The 24,160-nt window shown below is 42.8% G+C and overlaps 1 long non-coding RNA gene across 1 annotated transcript; it reads right to left on the bottom strand.

The window, feature by feature from the left end:
- Positions 1 to 4,251: 4,251 nt before the first annotated feature.
- LOC137154016 (uncharacterized) lies at positions 4,252 to 8,171 on the bottom strand. The gene is made up of 3 exons (XR_010920021.1): positions 8,036 to 8,171; positions 7,498 to 7,562; positions 4,252 to 4,488 (listed from the first exon to the last, which is right to left on the bottom strand). It is a non-coding gene; the product is annotated as an uncharacterized lncRNA (long non-coding RNA).
- Positions 8,172 to 24,160: the final 15,989 nt, after the last annotated feature.

Below are 24,160 nucleotides of genomic sequence, written 5' to 3'. Positions count from 1 at the left end.
AAGGAATCCATTTTAAGGCACTTGGAAGAGAGGAAGATGATCAGGAACAGTCAACATGGATTCATCAAGGGAAAGTCATGCCTGACCAACCTGATTGCTTTCTATGATGAGGTGACTGGCTCTGTGGATGTAGGGAAGATGGTGGATGTGATATACCTTGACTTTAGCAAAGCTTTTGATACGGTCTCTCACAGTATTCTTATCAGCAAGGTAAAGAAGTATGGGTTGGATGAATGGATTATAAAATGGATAGAGAACTGGCTAGAGCATAGGGCTCAACGAGTAGTGATCAGTGGTTCCATATCTAGCTGTCAACCAGTCACAAGCGGAGTTCCCCTGGTCCTGGGGCCGGTTTTGTTCAACATCTTCATTAATGATCTGGAGGATGGGTAGATTGCACCTCAGCAAGTTTGCGGATGACACTAAGCTGGGGGGAGTGGTAGATACCTTGGAAGGTAGGGATAGGATACAGAAGGACCTAAACAAACTGGAGGATTGGGCCAAAAGAAATCTAATGAGGTTCAATAAGGACAAGTGCAGAGACCTGCACTTAGGAAGGAAGAATCCCATACACAACTATAGACTGGGGACCGACGAGCTGGGCAGCAGTTCTGCAGAAAAGGAGCTGGGGGTAACAGTGGATAAAAAGCTGGATATGAGTCAGCAGTGTGCCCTGGTTGTCAAGAAGGCTAATGGCATATTGGGCTGCATTAGGAGGGGCATTGCCAGCAGGACGCGGGAAGTGATTATTCCCCTCTATTTGGCATTGGTGAGGCCGCATTCAGAGTATTGTGTCCAGTTTTGGGCCCCCGACTACAAAAAGGATGTAGACAAGTTGGAGGAGTCCAGCGGAGGGCAACCAACATGATTAGGGGGCTGGAGCACAGGACTTATGAGGAGAGGCTGAGGGAACTGGGCTTGTTTAGTCTGCAAAAGAGAAGAATGAGGGGGATTTGATAGCAGCCTTTAACTACCTGAAAGGGGGTTCCAGGGAGGATGGGGCTAGGCTGTTCTCGGTGGTGGCAGATGACAGAACAAGGAGCAATGGTCTCAAGTTGCAGTTGGGGAGGTCTAGGTTGGACATTAGGAAAAAGTTTTTCACTAGGAGGGTGGTGAAGCACTGGAATGGGTTACCTAGAGAGGTGGTGGAATCTCCATCTTTAGAGGTGTTTAAGCTGAGGTTTGACAAAGCCCTGGCTGGGATGATATAGCTGAGGTTAGTCCTGCTTTGAGCAGGGGTTGGACTAGATGACCTCCTGAGGTCCCTTCCAACTCTAATATTCTATGATTCTATGACATGGTTAGATTTAGGACCCAGATGATCTAGGTTCAACTCCTTGCAGATCTTCTTAGCCAATTTATGGTAGCCTCATCAGTCAAGTGCAGAGCCCTCAGACCACCATCAACTCTAGCTAGAGGGCAGTCATCAGTGATGTGACACCGTCTGTCTTTGGCCACAGCCTCATGTGGGGTCCTCTTGTGGGCCCCAGGTTTGAAGGCTGGCTCCACATTGACCCTGGCCCATTGAAAACCAGTTCAGAAGGGCCCAGGAGTGGCATGGCAAATCAAACCCGGGTCCGCGTATGGTCAGGTCAATTATATGGGACTCGTGTCTGGCGTCAGCTGCAGACCATGCTTCATGCCACATTGATGCTGCAGAGAGATCTGGGCAGGGCAAGTGAACCCACAATGAGTGCCTCAATGACAAGCACACTCTTGGGTGGTCAAAGCGATCTGTGTCTAGCAGTAGGCTCGGGGCCAGGGAAGAACCTTAGATAGAGCAATTCTGGCAGCTGCTCCATATGTACCCCTGTGCTGGAGACTGACTGGAAAATGAGGATGACAATCACCTCTGTGTCTAGTCTATTTTCTTTGCATGTGTGACCCCCTCCGTCCCTCTGCTGAGCTGTACAGGAAGGAACCTGGCAGGCAGTGGGGCAGCTCACATTAGAAGCAGTGAACTTGCTCCCTGGAGTGACAGCCAAGGCTCCATAGCAGTGGGTGAAGGAATAACTGTCTGGCTGATGGCATCTGCAGACCAGGGTGGGTGTGAGCTGAAGGTCTCAGTGGAGAACTGGCTTGGAGAAAGGGGATTTTAGTGCTTGTCTTGCCACTTTGAGACTCGCAGATCCACTGCTCTCATACAGGGATGGCTTTAGGCTGTATTACTACCGTCACCGTCTGAGATGGCTCCAGATTTCCCCAGATGTGGGAACTCCTCTTTCCTACAGAAAATCCCAGGGACTAAGGAACCAGGGATTTGGGGGGAGGAGTGTGTGTGTGTACAGAATAATCCTATTTGTTTTTCCATAATGGATTCTAAATTAAAAGTTGAAACATTGCATTTCACGTTCTTTCCTTTACAAATCTTCCCTTTGAGTTAAACATGTGCTCTCATTTTTTTTTGTGTGAAATAACTTATTTATCATTTTGGTGCACCATTTTTATTAGAGGATTTGGAAAGATTTTCTACAGAGCTAAGGCCAACGGCCTGGTATTAGCTGAATCGCCACTGCTACTATATACGATTTTTTGGGAAGGGACTGTGTGTGTGTGTGTGTGTGTGTGTGTGTGTGTGTGTGTGTGTGTGTGTGTGTGTGTGTGTGTGTGTGTGTGTGTGTGTGTGTGTGTGTGTGTGTGTGTGTGTGTGTGTGTCTACACAACTAAACAGCATAATTAAAATCACTGTTTGAGAAATAATTATTTTCCCACAAAAAAGTTTCAATGAAAACAAATTATTTGCATCAAAAATGTTTGGAAATTCTTTGGATTTTCATTGAAAAAAACCCTCAAACTACCGAAAACCTAAGAACTGAAACAATTTTGATTTTTGGTTGCTGAAAATAGAAAATTTTCTCCTTTAAATATTTTTCATGTTTTGGAAGATTATTTATTTATTTGAAGAAAAACAAGATTTTTTTTTAAAGGAAAGCAGAACTGTTTTATTTGCAAATTTCTGTGTTGCGGAAAAATGCAATTTTCCAAAATTGAAACGGAATATTTTCAAACAATAATAAATAATAATTATAATAATATTGATGCACAGAAAAAGCAGCAGACTTAGCTTTGCTTTGACTGGACATACTTTCTGAGATCCACAGGCAAGTGATCGAATACTAACTCATTCTTAGTTCTCTGGTTGACAAAATGGGACAATTAAGTCCCATCCTGAGACAGCAGCAAACACCAATGCAGCAGAAATTCTCAGAATATCCAGCAGTAGAGGTGAGATACCTAGAGAATGAATTCAAAGGTAATGGGAAAGCTGAAGAAGATCAATAAAAAGGACCTCAGTGTCCCTTGACAGCCAAATTAGTGCAGTCCTGCAGGACTGGAAGATACTGGAGCTCTGTTTTTTCTTTTAGACTAAGTCCTGGTTGTTTATTCTCAGATCTTTACTGAAAGGGTTTTAAGCTGCTTTAAAGAATCTAGCTGCCCTTTCAGCAGCAGTTTGTGGCCCTATCAGCCATGTTTAACTCACTCACTTGCCAGTGGTAAAGGAACTGATCAATAGGCCATATATATATATATATATATATATATATATATATATATATATATATATATATTTATGTTGGTAGCTGGGCCACAAAGTGCCACTGAAAGGCCTGCTGGGATTCTGGAGGCAGGAGGGAGAAGAGGAGTACAGATCATCCAGGGAGGTTTAGAAAAGGGTAGCTGAAAAAGTGAATGGTAACTATACTCAAAACAAGAGAGAACAGGTGTTTGTAACCCATTCCTTACAATTTTCTCTTCTCAGAGAGGAAGGATGGCCTTTCAGCTAAGGCTCTGGATTGGGATGCAAGAATTCTGCCAGCAGAGAGTTTGGCCCAACATGCTAGTGGTAATAGTCCAGTACTTAGGGTTATTCACACTTGGAAATTTACTGAAATAATTGTGTCGGGATAGATATTTCGGTATGGAATAAGACTGGGGAGTTATTCCAGAATAACTATTCCAAAATAATTATTTCAAAATAGTGAGAGTCCTGTGGCAACTTAAAGACTAACAAATTTATTTGGGCATTGTGGGCAGAAACCCACTTTGTCGGACTCTGCCACAGGACTCTCGCTGTCTTGCTAAAAACAGACTAACACAGTGACCCTTCTGGAACTATTTCAGAATAGCTAATTCAGTACATTTCCACGTGCAGACAAGCCCTAAGTTTCATGGTATTATCCATGTTGTTCTGAAGCCCAAGACAATACTGCAATACTTACCAGCAATGGTCAAATTCAGGGAGGATTCCTGCCAACTGATCTCGTTGCTGACACTGCCAGAATAGGAGCCACAATCTGATTTCTGCCCTTCTTGCATATTCAAAATACTGAGATTTTTGGAGAGGTGGACATTTCTTTCCAGAAAGAGGCTTCCCATCCTTCTTCCAATCAATAGTGTCCATGCTGCTGTCTGACACATCACAGAATAACTCAATAGCTGACTGTACCAGAAGAGAATTGTTTCATATCTGAGTCTGGGACACAGGCTCTGGGAAATGTACAGAATACACAACTTTTCTGTAGTATTTATCTTACAGCACTTTTAAATGATCGATTTAGTGGGTTTAGAGTCACACATACAATACAAGTTATAATCTTGAATTTATAATAATATTGCTACATTTGCCCTTGCTTATGCATGAGAATAGTCTTGCTAGGAGACCCTACAATACAGAATTTCATCATATATTATGGCAGCAGGAGATGCGAATTGCTGTTTTTGTTTTATGTGGGATATATTGTCAGATGTCTATCAGGACACTTATACCATGTAGCTTATTATTTTCATTTGCTCAACATGTACAAATATTTTTAGATTTCTAGGTAATGAAATAATAAATTGCTAAACTTATGGATCATTAAAAACTGTGCTGTGATATATATAGTACAAAACAATTATATAAAGACACAAAGCTACTAAGTTTACAAAGTAAGACCAACTATAGGAGAGCAACAGTTAGAGCGAGTACAAATGTTTAGAGCTATTGTATTCTTTTAATTCTCTCCATCAGTGCTGGGGTCTCTGCTTAGAAAACAGGCCACTAGCCAATATGGGGATTTAACTCCATCATTGTCAGTGGCATTTTTGCAACCGATTCCTCGTGCACCGTAGTCAAAAACCAAGTCTCAACTGTTTTCCTATATAAGTGAGGGCAAAGCTGTTCCTCTTGAGGCCAGCAAGCGGCAGTCTGAAACCAGAGCCCAGCAGCTTCCAAAGTCTCCAAAGTGAATGAAAACAGCTCCCCACTGAGACCGGGTATCCCTCGTTCTGGGGCTCAGAGATCCTCTCCCACCCCAGGCACCCAGCTAGGTAGCTCAGAGTGTCTCAGGGCAGAGTTAATCCCTTTCTGTCTCTTTTGTGGATGGCTGAAATCATTACAGCTGTTCCCACTGCACTTAACTCTAATCCCTTCATCAGGAACCTCTGTTCTAATGTACAGACTAGCACATGTACAAGGACTAAAACCATCTCCTCTGTGTCTCTGATTTACTGGGCTTTTCTGGTTTTGCTTTCTACCATACTGCTAGCTGCTTTATAGACCCCATTGTCTGTCTCTTGCACATTTCCCAACAGGAGGAATCCATTGGATGGATAGAAAATGCCTCTGCCTCCATAGAATGCATAGACAATTGAACCCTGTGAACCTCCATGGTACTGCACAGCGAAGTGGGATGTGGAGCCATTTAGATATTCCCACTGCACAGACTTCACCCCTTTAAGTGGTCTGGTGCAGCCAGCAGCACCCAGGATCCCACTGCTGCCATTTTTCTCTCTAAGGTTCTCTCTGCTTCAGCAGCCCACTGGAAAATCAGCAACAGCACTGGACAGAAAGGGAAGAGAAGCAGCCAGAGAAGAAAGAGCCAGTCGGTTTTATGCACTAGAGGGTTGTTTAAGAAACCCTACGTGACAGGAATACAACAAGAACGCTAGTGGGAGCTGTTGTACCACAGGAGGTACAAGTTGCTAGCTGAGAGCATTTATAAATAATTCACAACTCCTAACATATTCCCAGCTGTCACCCATGCTCCACTCTTGTCAGTATGTGGTATAATGGGTGACCTCCAGGGGAGCTGTGCGTATTCAGCACCTCTGCAAACCAAGCCATTTTGATGCAAGTACCCATCATGGGGTGGTCCCCCAAGTGTCTTTTCCCACCTCAGTAACTGACCACCAGGTGTTCTGGATCACCACTGTGCTTAATCACATCCCTTCTGCAGGCCGCTGCTTGGAGTGTTATCTACACACTAGTTACAAACCAGCTTCCCTCCTATGCTTCTGGAAAAGGACACAGCGTTATTATTGACAACTGCCAGTCCTGCCTACACCTGCCTTCCTGAAGTTAATTGGCACCCTCAGCTAACTGCCTGTGCTTATTTTCCCAGCTCATTCCAACAGCTGGGTATATGTTTGTACTGGAACCTTCTTTTTATTCATTCCCTGGGAAACTGAATGTGTACCTATGGTTTCCTGTGCCCCCAGTCCTTTCATGTCACGGCCCATAGTGTTAGATCTGGTTGAAAAATGGTTAAAAAATCATGAAAATTCAGACTTTTTAAAAGAAGTTTGGATCCAGTGACAACCCTGGGCTGGGAAAACTTGCTGCTGCTGCTGTTGCCTTAATCCTTAATGCTGCAGCTGAGGTTCTGGGGTGTTCAACAGAGAGGGCATGGTGGTGTTCAGATTTGCATGATTTTCCAGCAAGAGAATACGACATGCCAAGGTCTTGAAGTGTCTTACTCTACTTTAAGGACTAACATTGTTTGCTGTGACATTTCATGGGGTGGCATTTTTTAGGATGCTGAGTAGAGATGATCACTGATGAGCTATGTTACAAAATGGGTTCTCAAGAAAGGAGAACATTTGATATTTAACATATACAGCCAGAGGCTCAGCTGGTGTAAATGCGTGAAACCTCGTTGACTTCATGTGTCCATGCACACCAGCAGAAGGTCTGGCCTGCTAAGAATTTTCAAGCAGGAACAAAGGAGATTGTTAGCAGAACTCTCTATGTATGTGGAGACAATGGCCAAAATCAAATTCCCAGGGCATAGCTGACATCATGGAAACATGCTTTAAAGTCTTGAATACACATGGCCTCAAAAGAGCTGTTCTTTTGTATCCAGACCATATGTAGTTTACCCAAACTAAATATTTATAGTGTGCCCAGATCCTCAGCTAGTGTTAATTGATTCTCATTACTGTACTACATCCAGGTTGAGCTTAATCCAGGTTGTGCTGCTGCTCTCCAATCCCCCAGGGCACTTAAATCCATTCGGATTCACTCACAGCCCATCTATTCCAAGGGGCATCTGTTCACAATCATTCCATTCCCTGGCATCTGATTAGCTTTTAAACCAAAACAAGACTTTGTCCCTTACTCGTTGGTCACTTAATTTCCTTAATAGCCTTGCATAGTACGTGCAAACATACAAAGAGTGTTTTGAAAATCCAAGTAAATTATATCCATTGGGTCCATTTTATCTACTATTTTAGTACCTTTTAAAAATATCTAACAGGTTCTTCAGATATGCATGGGTGGCCCAGTGGTAGCAATAAGAAATCTGTGCACGGAAAGAAAACAAAATATTTGAGTTGAGAGCCATGCTTTGGCTCGGAGAGAAGTATTGATTATTATAGTACATAATGAATATAATGGAAATTAGTGTTCCTTTTAACACACGATAAGATATACTGGTTAATGATGAGTAGCTTTCATTGCTATAACATCCAAGGTCCATCATACAGATTTCCTTACAGAGCACATTTGCTAAGTGGCTTTTTAAACAGGTGCTTTCAGCAACAAGCATAACACTGATCTCAAAACACATCTCTTCTGTTTTAGGCGCTGATCCTGCAAAAACTTATGCATAGGTTTAACTTTAGGCATGTGATAAGTCCCACTGAATTCAAGTCACAGGCATATAATTAAACACTTGTGTAAAGCTTAGCAGGATTGGGGTTAGTTTTGTACAGATCAACTCTCCTTGTGCCTCCAGCTCATTCTATCCTTGACTAGAGGAGCAGAACTTCTTACCTATTTGTCCTTGCCTTGTCCCAGCTCAGTGTTGAACCCACTGGAGCTACACCACTGGATGGACCTGCTCAGGGATGCTTAACTTGCAAAGAATGTGCAGCTTTTCCCGAGTAACTCCGAGCAGAGGCAGCTCAATATCTGTTGGGAAAAAAACAGTTTAAACGTCGGTGGCTCAAAAGTCAATATAAATTTTAAGGAAACCATAGAAAATGAGAGCAAACAATATGACTATAATTTACACACTGGGAGTGGGATTTTCAGAGTCACATAAGGGGTTTAGATGTCCAGATTCCCTTAATTTGGATGTTTTTGAAAATCTCAGCCTAAATACAACCCCAGACCCCAAGTGATCCATTGTATTTCCACGCCTCTCCTCAAGTCATAATTCACTGTTTTCCTCCTGTCTTCTCTCCTATCTCTGTGGTCCGCCGAGACGGAGGGGCCGTGGTTTGATATCCTGGTAGCGAGGAAAGAGCAGCCGGACGAGGAAGTACCTTACACTGTTAGTTTATTTAAGCAGCACTCAGACTGTGAGAGTTACAAATCTTAGGCTATCATTACAACACTCAGCTGCTGGGGATATAAATCAGGCGCTTATCACAATAAGGGAGGGGAAGCCCATTACCCCCCCGTCAGCAGACTGCAAACAGGGAGCAAACCTGCCACGCAGCACCCGCTGGATCCTCTATGGGTCTGTGGAGAGCTTCGGGGCCAGGCAGCACCCAGGGGGTCCCAATATACTCCTTCCCCCCACTTCTAGCAATAAGCTCATTGGTTATATCTCAATCCACTTGGGGATTGGGTCCTAACACTTGTTATTTTTTCTGCTATTGGCACTTAGTTAAGGACCAATCCACTACAAGCTGCAGTTACTTGTTTACAACTTCTACTGACCTTTAGCTGGCTTGAACTGATTCTGTGGTTAGCCTAGTTTCCTGCAATTGACCTAATTTTTTGCGATTAGCCTACCTCTGCATATCGGTCTGAGTTTATGCCCAAATTAGGAGACACCTAGCTTTTGCTCAAACGGCTTAGTATTACCCATAGGGCCTAGCTATTATTACTTATGCTAACTCGGGCCTAGCTGATACTGCTTCAGGCCTAGCCCTTGCCACTTATGCTGCCCCCATGTCACAAAATTCTTCCGCTCCTTACAATCTCCTTCTCCTCAGCCTGCAGTGGAACATCAACCCTGCAGGCTTGTGGCTCACACTCTGATTTCCAACTCCCAGCCTTTGCGTTGGGTGTTTCTCTGCATTGATTCCTACAACCATGCTGCCAGGGAGCAGGGAGGGGAAGCAAGCGGCTCCCGACTCAGTACAGAGGCAAAGGGCCTGATATCTATCTGGGTCTTGAGGGCAGGATGGGAGCAGAACTGCATGAATATGGGTAGTGTGAGTAGGGGCAAATCCCACTCCGCCCACAGAACACTTTGGGAAAACCCTGAAGTGGTCTTATTGGAGATTTCCTTCCTCCAGGCTGATTCTTACAGGTATCTCCATGGGAGCAGCTCGTGGACTTTCTGGGCTAAATCTCCACAGACCCAGTTTTATCAATGAAGTATCTCACACCGATAGCACAGAAGAGTTTGGGTGTGCAGTCAGGCAGCTGATAGAAGGGTATACACATGGGAATTGGATGAACCTTTGCTTGATTCAATTCTATGGTCTCAAGTCAATCCCTAAGCAGAGGACTGTGACCCAAACCAGAGTATTCAATTTGGTCAAAGATCATCCTGAAGCTACACAAATAAGGGACTTTTTAATGAATGAGGTTATATGACTGGGTCAATGAGACTGGAGTCTATGAGCCAGGAAGTCCCTTCCAGTCCTATGTTCATGAGAAGAGCTCTCCACCTGGAGCAGAGGTGAATGTGCCACCGTGTTTGTGGAAGATACTGTAGAGATACCTTTTTGATTTCACAGAATAGCTAGAACTCACAGCCAACCTACCAACTAGACTAGACTCTGGACTTCTCTACCATTCTAGAGACCAAAGACCCTCAAGTGATACTTGCTCTCTGCAGCTACCTTTCTTTACTACTTGCCTGTGCAGACTGACATAGGCAAGATATGATGGCGAGACGCAGATGTGATCCGACTGCCAGGACATAGGACAGAATGTAATGCACATGCAGTCTATGGCAGCATTTTCTTTTTTTCCTAAAGAAAGGGAAAGAAGCAGTGGAGAGGAGGAATGTGTTTGTCTGAATCACCCGCTGCAGAATAGAACCCGAGGGGTTAAAGTGAGATAATATAATACTGAAAGTTAGAGACCCGCAGAAGAGCTCTGACAGAAACATCCTTCCCTAAAGAATGTGATCTTGTCTATGTTAGAAATTGTACCACTTTAACTATATTGGAATAGCTAGAGCAATGCGCCTCCTCTAGTGTGGATGCAGTTATATTTGAATAAAGGTGTGCTTTACCAGTATAGCAATTCCATATGGGGAATTGCTATATTGATATGAGACTTCACCTATGCTGTACTACAGAGTTTTGCTGGCATAGCTATGTCAGGCAGGAGTGTGGGGGAGATATCACCCCCCCTTGCCAACCTAACTATGCTGGCAAATCCCCCAGTGGGCACAACCATGCAGACAAAAGAGTGCTTCTCTCAGCTTAACTAATGTCATTTACGGAGGTGGGATAGTTTTGCCAGCAGAAGTCCTTCTGTCATCTTACACTGCTTCTCCAATAGGGGGCGTGGCCAGCATAAGCAATGCTGGTATAGCTATGCCAGCAAAACATTTGTAGTGTAGACAAGCTTCGAGTCACCTTTATACCAGTAAAACTGTGTCCAATGCTAGGGGGACTGTCCAGCTTTAACAACAATTTCAGTAAAAATGTCATACTCCTAACTGCCATAGTTTACCAATAAAACATTGAAGTGTAGATGAGACCATGTCTACACTAGGAATACTTTGCTGGCATAGTTATACCTACATCCTAGCTGACAAAGGGCTCCTAGAGTAGACACATCTTTTGTTGGCAAAACATTTACCAGCGTAGCTTATTCCTCTCACCTTGGAGCAAAACAAACTGAATGGGTAAAATGCAGCTTGCTGGTAAAACTCCATCTGCATTAGGGTTTCTGCCAGCACAGCTATGTCAGTCAGGGATCACATCTTTTCACATCCCTGACCAACATAGCTGTCACAGCAGAAGTCTGTAGCTTTAGACTAACTCATATTCTCACTTTCTCACTGTCCTGTCTCTGTCTCTTAGACTGAAAGGCTTTTTCTTTCACTTTTTTCCCCACTTGTTTATTTGCAATATAAAATAAATTCTGGTTCTCTGCTCCTGTGTGTTTTGCTCAGTGATAGTTCTGGATACTTATTAGATCCATATGCATGCACTTGTATCCGAACGTGGTAACTGCAGTAGTTGTTCAAATGTGTTCCAGGTAAATTTCCGCTGTTTTGGGACAATTAAAAATTAAAGCCCATTGCAGTGAGTACAGTTTACATTTCAAGATTCAGCAGCCAAGAAGCTCTGATGCCACCAAACAGGAAAGAAACACTGCAAAAGGTAGCCCTGCAAACTCAGATGATTATCCATCCCATGGCTGATTCACAGTTCTCAAGAGTAGCTAGTCTCTCAGCTGTTACCAGATTTGCCCTTCACCTTGGAGTATGCTCATGTATTAGGGTTACCTTCCTGGTAGGGGGTGTGATTCTAGGGGTGTGATTAGGGTTACCTTCCTGGAAGGGGGTGTGATTCTAGGGATGATTCTACTAATGTACTGCTTGTGTTACTTGTGTGTTCATAGGGCTACAAGCCCTCTCCCAATGGAGCTATTCTGCAGGACCTAGGGTTTTCAGGGCTGGGTTCCTCCAGCACCAGATTCAAATAAACCCCCCACAGATACACACACACACATTTAAGATTAACTGAGTGCATCTGAGTGGACCAGGCTATCAGCACTGTCTGCTCACCCCTTATGCATCCCTGAATTCAGCAGGCTAAGTGACACCACGCTCTCAGTGGCCACCCTTATATGCCCCTTTGCAATGCACCAGAATAGAGCAGGCTGGGTCCAAACAGCACCTCTTTGGCTACTCCCCTTAATTGCCCCTGGACTCAATCAGGTTGGGTCAAACAGCACTTGAGCCGCAGCCTTATTTGCCCCTGGACCCCATAGGCTAGGCAGAGTAGTACTTCCTGGATGTCCCCTTCATATGCCCTTTACACCACAATTGTTCTAGCAGTAACCCCCTTAATGAGCAAATCCCATAGGATTTTTGGCCACTCCAGAGATCTTTGGCTTAGGTAAGAGAAGTGTTGCCACAGAGCAAGATAGTGACCAAGAACACAAAGGAGCACATGCAGTTTGGAGAGAGAGGGAGAGAGAGAGAGAAAGTAGCAACCAGCTTGATTATAACAATTATTTTATTGCTAGGTGTATAAAACTTATGATACTAATAACAATACCATACAAGGAGAGAAAAACAATCAAATGTTTACAATACTACACAATTACAGTTGGGTATTGGAGAAAGCTAGCCCAGGTTTGATTACAAAAGTAGAAAGTCATACGTGGACTAAGAGAGAGAGAGGAGGAAAGACAAAAGGTGTGTTGGGGAAAGAAGGGGGGTGTGGTCTCACCACTCCATGCAGCGCAGAGGTTCCCAGGAACAGGCTGGTCAGCTTAGAATCTGGAGTGCTTTTAGTCTGGCAGAGCCCCCAACATGATCAGTTAGGAAGAGAAGACAGGTTACAGTGGAACTGATGCAGCATTTTGGATCCCAACATCAGAACCGAGGTTTGATTTCAGATAGGGGGTTTTGTAGATCCCAGGTTTGTTTATGGATAAACAATGTCTGGACAAAAGAAGCTAATCCTTCCTGGAAGGGCGTCTTTCCTTGAGAGAGCGCTCCCAATGCAACCAGGTTTCAGTGTTTTGCATATCAATAACTAGAATGGTCTGATAACTGCAGAGCTGGATGTGCACAGGTGTGAGTTCATTTACATCAAGAGCAGAGATTTCCCAACATGCAGTGCTTCCCTGCTTCAGCAATCCCAGAATTAAGTGTGTTTTCCATCTTTACCAATCCCAGAGTTCAGTGTGTGTTCCATCTTCGATGTAGATGAGACTTCTGTATGCCCCCTTTTTACAACTTTGATGTAGATGAGGCATGGGGAGTTGTATCACCCTTGATGGGAGGGTTTTCCACTGCCTTTTCATATTGAAATGCCTATGCCCCCTTTTTACAACTTTGATGTAGATGAGGCATGGGGAGTTGTATCACTCTTGATGGGAGGGTTTTCCACTGCCTTTTCATATTGAAATGCCTTTGGTTTCTGGTTCAAGCAGGAGCTGGGTGGGGGAGTAATTTAGGTGAGCCAGAGAGAGAGTTGGGGTTTTGCACCCTGGTTCCCCAAGAACACAGAGCTGCTAGGTAACACAGCTAACTCTCAGCCACTTTCCCAGCCTAATAACGTGTACAGTACATGGACTTACACAATACAGGAAAAAATGATGTGGGAATTCAACTTTTGTCTTTCATAGAAGAAAACATTACAGAACAAACTCCGTGTTTTGCAAGTGGATATTTTATTTTTTCCTGAAAAGAATTCATTTACATATTGCCAGAAATTCCTCTGAACAGAATTTGTCACGTGTTTAGCAAGGATCCACTCACTCTCATAAGAGGAGTGGTTTCCATAAACAGCTCTTTATTTCATTGCTCAACTGGATCATTTCCATTAATTGTGTCAAATTTGTTCCTTCTACTGATTTTAAATGGGAAAATTTCAAAGGATGCTGTCAGCTTGAATTCCTGAATGACTGATTTGTAAAGCATTTTGAAATCTACTGATGAGTGCCATATGAGATCTAAGTATTATTATTATTATTATTATTAATAAATAATACTACTCTTTTTTTAAAATCACCTGCTAAGCACCCTACTACAGTTCAACTGCAACTGTATTCCTCCTCAGTGGTTTCAACCAATTTGCCTGGTACTGGAGTTAGACTTACTGGCCTGTAATTGCCAGGATGGCCTCTGGAGCCTTTTTTAAAAATTGATGTCACATTAGAGATCCTCCAGTCATTGGGGACAGAAGGTGATTCAAATGAGAGTTACATACCACACTTAGTAGCTCTGCAATTTCATATTTGAGTTCCTTCAGACTATTGACTTGCTTCACGTTGGGTATGTGTTTAAGGGACCTTACTGCATAGGAGCCTAATTTGTACTCTTCTTTGATTCCTGTTCTCCTCTTGCACAGATATCCCTGTCTCATCTATTCCCTTCCACATTCCCAAGGGCGCAAAGAGATGAAAACTGAACTGTATTACCAACCCCAAACATTAAAAAATCCAAAAATAGGCTAAAAGCTTGAGGGGTTTTTTTGTTTTTGTTTTTTAAAAATACATTTGGAGTTCTTTTTATTGAACTTATGGTTTTTCATCCTTTTAGTCACACTATGGTCACTTTTTCTCCACAACTCTGAGAGCTAGAATCTTTCGTTCTTTTTTTAAACTGAAAGTTGAGATTCTTCTGCATTCACATGATTCCAGGAGCTGGGCCTTTAAGATATACACCAAATATTGTGACACTTGCCATAAAATCATGAGAGTTGACAACAGTAAAGAAATATACAGATATGTGCTTTAGAAAGCTGTCCTTTCAGCTGAAAAAAGAAAACCACTTATTTTATATTTAACCAAAGCTTCACAGTGGCAGGTCTACAGTCCACTGAACAAAAAATATGCCATATGGATGGGCTGATTGTCATCCTTGATGCATATAGACTATTCCAGGCATTCAGAACTGACATCTGCATAGTGGTATGGAAGCAGAAGCCATTTTAGCTGCTGAGGTATCCAGCTCAAAAACATGCAACGCTTCTTATGCTCAAAATTGGGAATCTAGATCTTTCTGAAGGTCATGACAACTCTTGCGTTTTAGCCCATTAAAACTCTACATATTTAAAATACATTTTCCTTGGGCCTGAGAAGTCCGTGAAAGTATCAGGGCAGTTCTGGGGGATTGCAGGGACTGGGCATCATAGGACCTCAGTCCTTACTTAGTGCCTTCAGTTTTTTTCTGAAAAGGAACTCTATTGTTTCCAATGGAACTACGACCAAATACGTGGCTTCAGTAATGCAATAGTATGTACTTCTGCCTCCCCAGATCTGCTGCTGTCAGTGTCAGCATAGGTTAGCATTCAGGGAAGCCGAGCATTGTGTATTCAGTCTGTGGCACTGATCTGGTCAAAGAAGGTTCTTGGGCTTCTCTAATATTCATGTAAGTGCCTTCTAAATGCAGAGTATTTTCCACATGGGAGTCCTCAGGGTTCTGGACCTAGAGTGAAAATCAAAATAAAGATGAGACTCTGATGCACATGTGTTGGTATGGATCAAAGGACATCACATGAGCCCTGTTCATGGAATGTAGGGAATGATGGGGCTATTTGCTGTTTGCTTAGCATGAAGGGAGTTCTACTGCAGAGACTAAGTTGAATGGTTTATAATGTATCGTGCTAATTTTTAAATAATTACTTTTAATCATGTAAAGCAGCAGGTGGTTCAGTGATGCATTTCTAAATGAATAAGTGTCTGGGAGAATGAAGTTCAGTCATGTGGAGTCTGACTTTTGGTTAGGGCAGGGAAGAAGGAAGGAGAAAGAGCTGGGAGAAATGAGTGCAGGCAATGGAGGGAGAGAGGTACCCCTTATTCAAACTATAAAGCACTGAAGAAATGAGTAGAGCCTCAGAGGCTTAGCAAACAGGGAAGGATTCAGGCTGGTTTGTTTTGGCCACCCCTAGCAGCAAGCAGCTTGTTCTCCTAAAGGCAGATGTTGGCAGCAGAGCAGGTGGGAAAGAGAGCACAACATCACACAGAATGGAATGTGTTGTGAAACCCGCACAGCTGCAAGAAAAAACACACTGATCTTCAAAGGCCTGGTGAGACCGGGCCTAACAGGTAGAACTCTGCTGAGGAATGAGGAAGAGAGAAATCAGGGGAAGTTTCTAATGCTGCAGCACAGGCCTGAATCAGAGACCAGAGTGTAGGGAGTAGATGGGGAAGCACAGAACTATTTAATGCTGGAGCACAGGGCTGAGTTGTATACAGAGCAGAGAAGCAGGAGAGGTGGCTGATGATATGCAGAGAAAGAAAAGTAGAGGAGCACGCAGCATCAAAGAGCAGGTCTGATCTGACCCTCTTTCCTTCCTCCTCACTCTCAATTTTTACACGAATTTCCACTATTTCCTTTTCTTAACCTTTTGCTTCTTTGTTCTTGTCCCTATGACGTCCACAGGAAGCCGAGTTTCTGGTTTGGTTTTAGCACAGCAGAGTTGCTGGAACTCAGCTCCGTTGAGCTCCATCTCGCTTTGATCGCTGATGCTAAGAGAAAGGCTGTGGGTTTGTTGCTGAGGCCCACAACATCCACAGCTTCAACCAGTACACTGCAGTGCAATGAGAATGAGTGAAGCCCTCTCCTCCCCTCCCCTCCCCTCCCCCCCATTCCTCTCCCCTCCCCTTCCCTCCTCTCCTCTCAACCCCTCTTTAGAACCTCTGTCTACAGTTGTGTGTTTTAGGGTTTGGGGGGTTGGTGGGAAGAAAACCTTGTTCTCAGACTAGACCCTACTGTTTATAGTTCAGATATTAGTGTCTGAGCTCCGTTTAACTGATGCCCATTACCCGTTAATGCATAGTGCCAGTGGTATGCTCCCAGACTAGGGACAGTTTTAAAACTCTGCAGCAAATCTTCAATCCTTAAAAGGACAGCGTGCGGATAAATATAATCCTGACATTCACTTATAAGTCCAACGCTTAGATTAAGATTAAGATTCCCTCTTTCCATGTGTGCACACATGTTATTCTATAGATCCAATCAGACTATCTGATGGAAGAGCAGGTTTCATTGAAAAATGGGTCTACTCTGAAGAGCGGCACTGAGAGTATAAGTTGTCCTACAAAACCTGTATCACCGGTGATAATGTATGTGATGGAAAGAACCTAGCTTGATTCTTAGAGCCTGCTATAAATTTGCTGGGCTGGCAGTTAGAAAAGTTATCTTCTTCCTTGCAAGCTGAGCACGTCTGAAACGGAAATGATCAAGACACGATCAACATTAGACCCCACAACTCTATTTCCACAGAGTTAATTTTCCAAGAGAAACCACACATTAACATTCCAGCCACAGAAAGAAATTCTCCTATGTGGGTAAAACTCAGCTCGAATCATATCCTACTCTCTGTCTTCTCACAAACTGAAGGTTTATTTTTCACCCAGATGAAAAATATTATTTTTTATTATTTATAATTTTATTATTTCTTACCCGCTCTTGCTTTATAATTCTGGTTGTGTTTGATCCAGCTGCACCTGTAAAGTTCATTTTAACAGTTAGTAGAGATAAGTTAAATTGTGCCCTCCATATTGTATATACATGATTAGTTTGTGCCCTCAATGTTGTATACACAAGTAATAGCTGTACTGCTGGCAATTACTGATCAGTCTCATGATCTTCCTGAAACTTATGAAAGCCTTTTGGAATAGAATAAAGTAAAGTTGAACTTTGCATCAAATTCCAGTTTTTAATAGCTATTCTGGGACCAAAAGGCAAAATAAGTTAAAAATGCCTCCATACATTTCCTTAAAGGAATAAAATAATTGCTTGCATTTCCTGAGAGGAGGAGGAGTAATCAATACGGGGGATGATTAGGACCTGAATGAAAATTTTAGCCATGTGGACAAGAAAAGGTCAGATATTAGAAACGTTATGGAGGAAGAAACAGCAGCCCAGATATGTGGGTCAAAGGAGAGGGAGGAGTCAGGCATGACCTCCATGTTGTGGGTCTGAATAACAGAGAGAAAGGTGGTGTTGTCAATAGTGTCAGAGGACAGGAGAGTGGGGAGTATTCGGGATGAAAGATTATGGCCTGGATTTTCCTCTCACTCACAACAGTGTCAGTCAAGAATCAGTCCACTGAAGTCAATGGATTTTAGAGCTGGCTGAATTTTTTTCTTCAGAAAATGGGGTTGTTTTGAAAATGAGTGTTTTGGGGACAACTGGTCAGCATTGATGACTTTTTTGTGTTTGTGAAACATTTTTTGATATTTTAAACATTAAAAAAATCAAAATGTTTATCAACATTTTTCTTATATTGTTGGGTATTCAAAAAAACAAAAACAAAAAAATGACAGTCACCATGATGATAGCACTCATAGTAATATTTTCAGTTAAAAAAATTGGAAAAAAAAAATGGCAATTTTAAAAAACATGAAAAATGGATCCATTTCAAACCCTTCCTAATGCAAACAAATTTGAAATGTCAATTTTTTTTTTTTCCCAAAAATGAATTTTTGATTTTTGTCCAACTCTAATGGAGTTAGACGAGTATAAAATGAATGTAAAATAAATTGTCTCAATGCGTGGATGAGATGATGGTGTAGGAAGGGGGGGGGGGGGTTTAAGATTTATTAGGAACTGGGAACCTTTTGGGAAAGGAGGAGCCTAAACAGGAAGGATGGTCTCCACCTAAACCAAAATGGAACTGGATTGCTGGCACATAAAATTAAAAAGGTCGTAGAGCAGTTTTTAAACTGAGGGCTGGAGGAAAGTCGACAGGTGTGGATTCAGTGTTGATAAATGCAAAGTCATGCACATTGGAAAACAATCCCAACTATACATATAAAATGATGGGGTCTAAATTTGCTGTAACCACTCAAGAAAGAGATGTTGGAGTCATTGTGGATAGTTCTCTGAAAACTACTCAATGTGCAGCGGCAGTCAAAAAAGCTAACAGAATGCTGGGAATCATTAGGAAAGGGATAGATAATAAAACATAATATATCATATTGCCTCTTTATAAATCCATGGTACACCTACATCTTCAATAGTGCGTGAAGATCTGGTTGCCCCATGTCAAAAAGGATATATTGGAATTGGAAAAGGTAGAGAAAAGGGCAACAAAAATGATTAGGGGTATGGAACAGCTTCCATATGAGAGGAGATTAATAAGACTGGGACTTTTCAGTTTGGAAAAGAGATGACTAAGTGGGGACATGATAGAGATCTATAAAATCATGATTGGTGTGGAGAAAGTAAATAAGGAAGTGTCATTTACTCCTTGTCATAACACAAAAACTAGGGATCACCCAATGAAATTAATAGTCAGCAGGTTGAAAACAAACAAAAGGAAGTATTTCTTCACACCATGCACCTGTGGAACTCCTTGCCAGAGGATGCTGTGAAGGCCAAGACTGTAACAGGGTTCAAAAAAGAAGTAGGTAAGTTCATGGAGGATAGGTCCATCAATGGCTATTAGCCATGATAGGCAGGGATAGTTGTTTACCAGAGGTTGGGAATGGCTGATGGGATGGATCACTTGATGATTACCTGTTTTGTTCATTCCCTCTGAAGCACCTGGCATTGGACACCATCAGAAGATGGACCATTGGTCTGACCCAGCATGGCCATTCTTATGTCATGTTCTTAAATGAGAGCAGAGTCAGGGCTAAGGAGATTAGCTCGACTAAGCGTGAGACATGCAGGAAGAGATGAAAGAGAGACCGACTCAAAGGGCTTGGCCATGCTATGGAGACTATATAGGAACAGCTACATCACGATAGCCTTGCTGCCATAACCCTATAGATGCTACCTATATTGATGGAAGAAGTTTTTCTGTCATGCGATGTCTACACTTAAAATGCTGCAGCTGCGCTGCTGTAGCTCTTCAGTGTAGACACTTAGTACAGCGATCAGAAGGGTTTTCCCATCAGGGTAGGTAATCCACCTCCCTAAGAATTCTTCCCTCGACCCAGTGCTGTTTACACTGGGGTTTAGGTCAGCTTCACTACATCTCTCAGGGGTGCGGATTGTTCACATCCGAAAAACATAGCTATGCTGAAGTAACTTTCAGTGCAGACCAGCCCTCAGCGTAGAAACACCACCTCCCTGAATGATGGTAGCTATGTCGATGGAAGCGTTCTTCTGTCAACACAGCTGCGTCTACATTGTGGGATAGAGCGACATAATGATATTGCTCAGAGGTGTGGTGGTGTTACAATAAGCAACCCACTGGTTTAAGAAGGTTGTTTTGTCACCGAGCACCGCTGATCACAGATTCCTGAAGGGAAGAACTGTGGGTGCTGAGCGCAGTCAAACCTGCTGGGTAAGCACTGCTGATGCAAAGGGGGCTGTCGGGTGGGGCTGGTCCGTGAGTGGGCTTCACACCTGAGCGGGTTCGCTCGGACAAATCAAGAAGGTGATAGAAGTGCAGCCAACCCTGTAACCGTGAGTGACACCATCTCCCTCCAACCCACCAATACAGCTTTGAATTTTCTTTAAAAAATGTCTTTGAAGGACCTAAAGCACAAATATTAGCAAATGAAACCCATGATCTGATCCACAAACCTCGGCACCATCTGCAGCAGAGCAGCAGCAGCAGCAGCAGCAGCAGAAAGAGTAAAGCAGAACAGCTTCCAGCAATGTACTCTTCTTGGTGGCCAGTGCTGGGGGGGTTGTTATCTGTAGGTTCACTGGACTCTGAGAAATACAAGAACATGAGCTATCTGTATAGTTAATCTAGCGGTAGCTAGAGTTTGCATTTAACATACAGTTTTTCACAGGAAAAATGTCAGCCACAGTCTAGTGTCTTGTTAAAGACAGCAGCTAGTTACTGTAGGACGGGTCAGGAAGCATTCTGGCTAAGGCCCCTCGGTGCGGTGGTAATCATCCTCTCCTGAAGTTTGGAGAAATGGAGTGTTGCCCTAAAATGTTATGTACTCAGCAGCTGGGGAGAAGCTGTGAAAACTTGCACAGAGTGGCTCATAGCTCCTTGACTGCCACTGGCCCCTGTGCTCCTCTCCTGCCTTCATGCAGCACAGGGGGGAGCAGAAGGACGTGATTATCATGCAATAAGCATGGGAGTTTGCACACAGGGGTAAGCAGCTCTGCTTTTTTATTCCACTCCCCCCATCTCCTGCAGAGCGTTTATGATGAAGATTTTCTGCGTGGTGGGAAGAGAGACAAAGCCTGTTGGGAATGAGAAGGAGCCAACATACGGGGCATGTTCCCCTCAAGAGTTATGATGCAGTATGTGTCTATACACAGAATTCTGCCTCCACCGTGTGACCCATACATGTGGGGAGAGCCAAAGGTACGTGTATAAGAAGCCAATGGTAGCAATATTTGGGGCAATTCAGATACACTAGGAGTCCATGCAAACTGTTCTTGTGGATCTCAGGCCATAGAGCTAGTTTCCTGGCTTTGTTGTAGGCGGGTGCCAGACCCTGGGCTCCGAAGGAATCATGCACTAAACTAGTGCATTCTCCAGTGAATACACAGGAGTTACATCCATCTGTTGTGATACTGCAGTGTCCAAAGACTCATTCAATTCACAGGGCCCACTCACATCTCTCAAATTTCTTCTCCATCCCATTGTTATTTAAGGGGAAGGAAAAGACAGGAAGGAAAGTATATCTAAAAAAAAAAAGGAAGAACACATCCTAAACTAACACCTCTCCTAGGCCTTGCAATGTGTCTGCCTTTTAAACAGTAGGCTCCTCTGGGCAGATATTGCCTTTTTATGTGCCTTGTACACCACCAAGCATATTCTAGATGCTTAACAAATAGCCGTAATAAGAAGAACCCATGTCATTGAATCAGGTGGGCCAGTATAGTTCAGTACTTTGCATACAGTACATTGAAAGTAAAATTCAACTTTCCGTTTCTCACAGTTACAGGACATCTAGCACTGAATTGTTTTAATGCAGGGCAGCCAGGATTCTCTACTTTATTATGTAAACATTTATTGTAGGTGTCTAGCAAAGCATACAGGTCACATCAGGATCTCAGAGGAGTTTGTCATTAAATTTTATTTACGGTATACATGGTAATCTGACAGTAAAGAATCACAAACGGTTGTGACATGATTAGGGTGACTCAGATCTTGTCACATACTGTGGTTTATAGCAATTATTGTAATTGGTCTGTCTATTTAAAACAATGGCTCACCTGTGAAAGTGATGTAGCCAGCCATTTTAGATACACTTCAGTCTGACCAAGAGAACAAATAAACGTTTTGAGGTTTACCAGGCTCCAGAATTATAATTAAAAAAAAACGACCACCCCCTTCTCTATCTGATTCATGCTCAGCAAAAGACAATATTCACATTGCCTCAAACTAATTACTAATCAGTACAAAACCTAGATTAAAAACCTCCAGGAAACAACTCCACAGCAGTGCCAATGGAAACTGAAAGATTAAAAGCTATGGACACTTCAGGGATAGTTAACTTTTCCCAAAGAAGAAGATCAATCATACAGATGCTAAATTAATATCAACACTCCTGAAACATGCATCAGGGATTGGATTCAGAATAAAGAGCTGTGTAACCAAAGCACCATGTGCAGAATCTGGCCTACTGTGTCCCTTTCACTTGTGGCTGTTGATGCATCAAAAACAGTTTGAGTTTTCATGATAAGTTGAATCAAAATGTTTTCTCCATGTTTTGTGCATGCACTTGCCACCATGGAATTCTCCACAAGTCTGGGATCTCTGGAGGGCAAAAAGGGGCTGCTGCTTTTAAAGATTCACATATATCAGAGACTGTAACGTCACCTGGGTTGTCATTCTTTGCCCTGGATCTATATCTGATAGAAAAAAAGATGCAGTTCCAAGGGACTGTGTGTAGACGGTACCAGTGACAGATAAATCTCCCTCAGTGATATGGATATTATAAATTAATTCTGTACCGTTACCTGTGCTTCTGCTGATAAAATGAGGTGTTGATACAGTTAATGAAATTTCTCTAGTTTTCACTCTCATGAAGGTGACATTGTAGATCCCATTGTCACTGAGCTGCAGATTCTGAAGGAGCAGAGATGCATTTTCAGGGAAAAGTATAGTCCGGCCTTTGTATGCAGATTGTGTAAAATTATATCCAGAGCAGCGGATGGGAATCATCTTGGCATCTAGAGAGCAGTTATGCACTGTGTAGGAGGCAAGTGGATTAGGGGTTTTACTGAAATGCCACTGAATTGGCAAAGGAAAGTTAAATGGCCCTTTAAATCTGTAGGTGACAGGCAGAAGGACAGATTGACCAACAGTTCCGCTGACTGACTCCTGAGGGACCTCAATCACAAGAGTCTGAGAGACACCTGCAATAAACACACAGAGCTCAGTAAATTATCGGCACCCAAAACCAGTGAGAATTTGCAACCAGGATCAATTGGCAAACATATTTTAATGAGAATCCCTTGTCTCTGGAGGGAAAATGGTAATTTAATGCTATTTGTAATGCTAATTTTCCAGAAGTTACAATAAGTCCAATTAAAACAAAACTGGGTACAACTGAGGTAAAGGTTAATTTAATCTCTCCTGTGTCATATACAAGCCCTTTGCAGAGTACCAATAATGCAGGGTCTGTATTAATACTTCTAGGAGATCCCTTGGACAATGAATTCTGAGCCAATATACACAGGAGAAGAGGTTACCGCTCTGGTTCATTTAAAACAGCAAATCCCCTGAGAGACCTTAGAGATTTGAACAAGTCCTGGGGTCTCAGTATAACATCCATGGGCTGGGCTGGGCTGGGCTGGGTCTGTCCTATATTGAAAAGTACAAGTAAATTGATCATTTCAGGGAATGAACGTTTCTGTTTTAATAATGGAAGGTCAAAGCCTGTACTCCACGAGAAGTATAAAGTAACACATTTAAAGTTTTGTATAGATATTAACTAAGCCATCCACACAAACACCCCCGTGAGGTAAGTATCATCATATTCATTTTGAAGATGGGGACAATGAGGCAAAAAAAGATGGAATGACCTGCTCAATATTGCACAGCAAGTCGCTGGTAGAGCAGGGATTAGAATACAGGAGCCCCTGGCTTCCGACCCTGTGCCCATTCCTCTGCATCATGATGCTTCTCTCTGGTTTTTTCCTGTTAGTTATTGAGATATATCAGGCTCCAGTTAGCACATTTTCTATTAAGTATTTTCAGCTTTTTCCCCTTCCCAGACTTACCGATAAATAGGAGAAGCGGAGAGACGCTCTGGCAGCTCCTGTGAAAAGGCATGTTTCTTTGTGCTCAAACTGTAGCAGCAATTATGTGGGAGGAGATTGTCTCATTACTGATGTCTGAAATGCGTTCTCCTCTCAGG

This window comes from Emydura macquarii, unplaced genomic scaffold (assembly GCF_026122565.2).
Source record: "Emydura macquarii macquarii isolate MOO-44397 ecotype Brisbane River unplaced genomic scaffold, CSIRO-AGI_Emac_v2 contig_1253, whole genome shotgun sequence".
NCBI lineage: Eukaryota > Metazoa > Chordata > Testudines > Chelidae > Emydura > Emydura macquarii.
The sequence above is the reverse complement of the archived record's forward strand: the minus strand, read 5'-3'. Positions and strand labels throughout refer to the sequence as shown.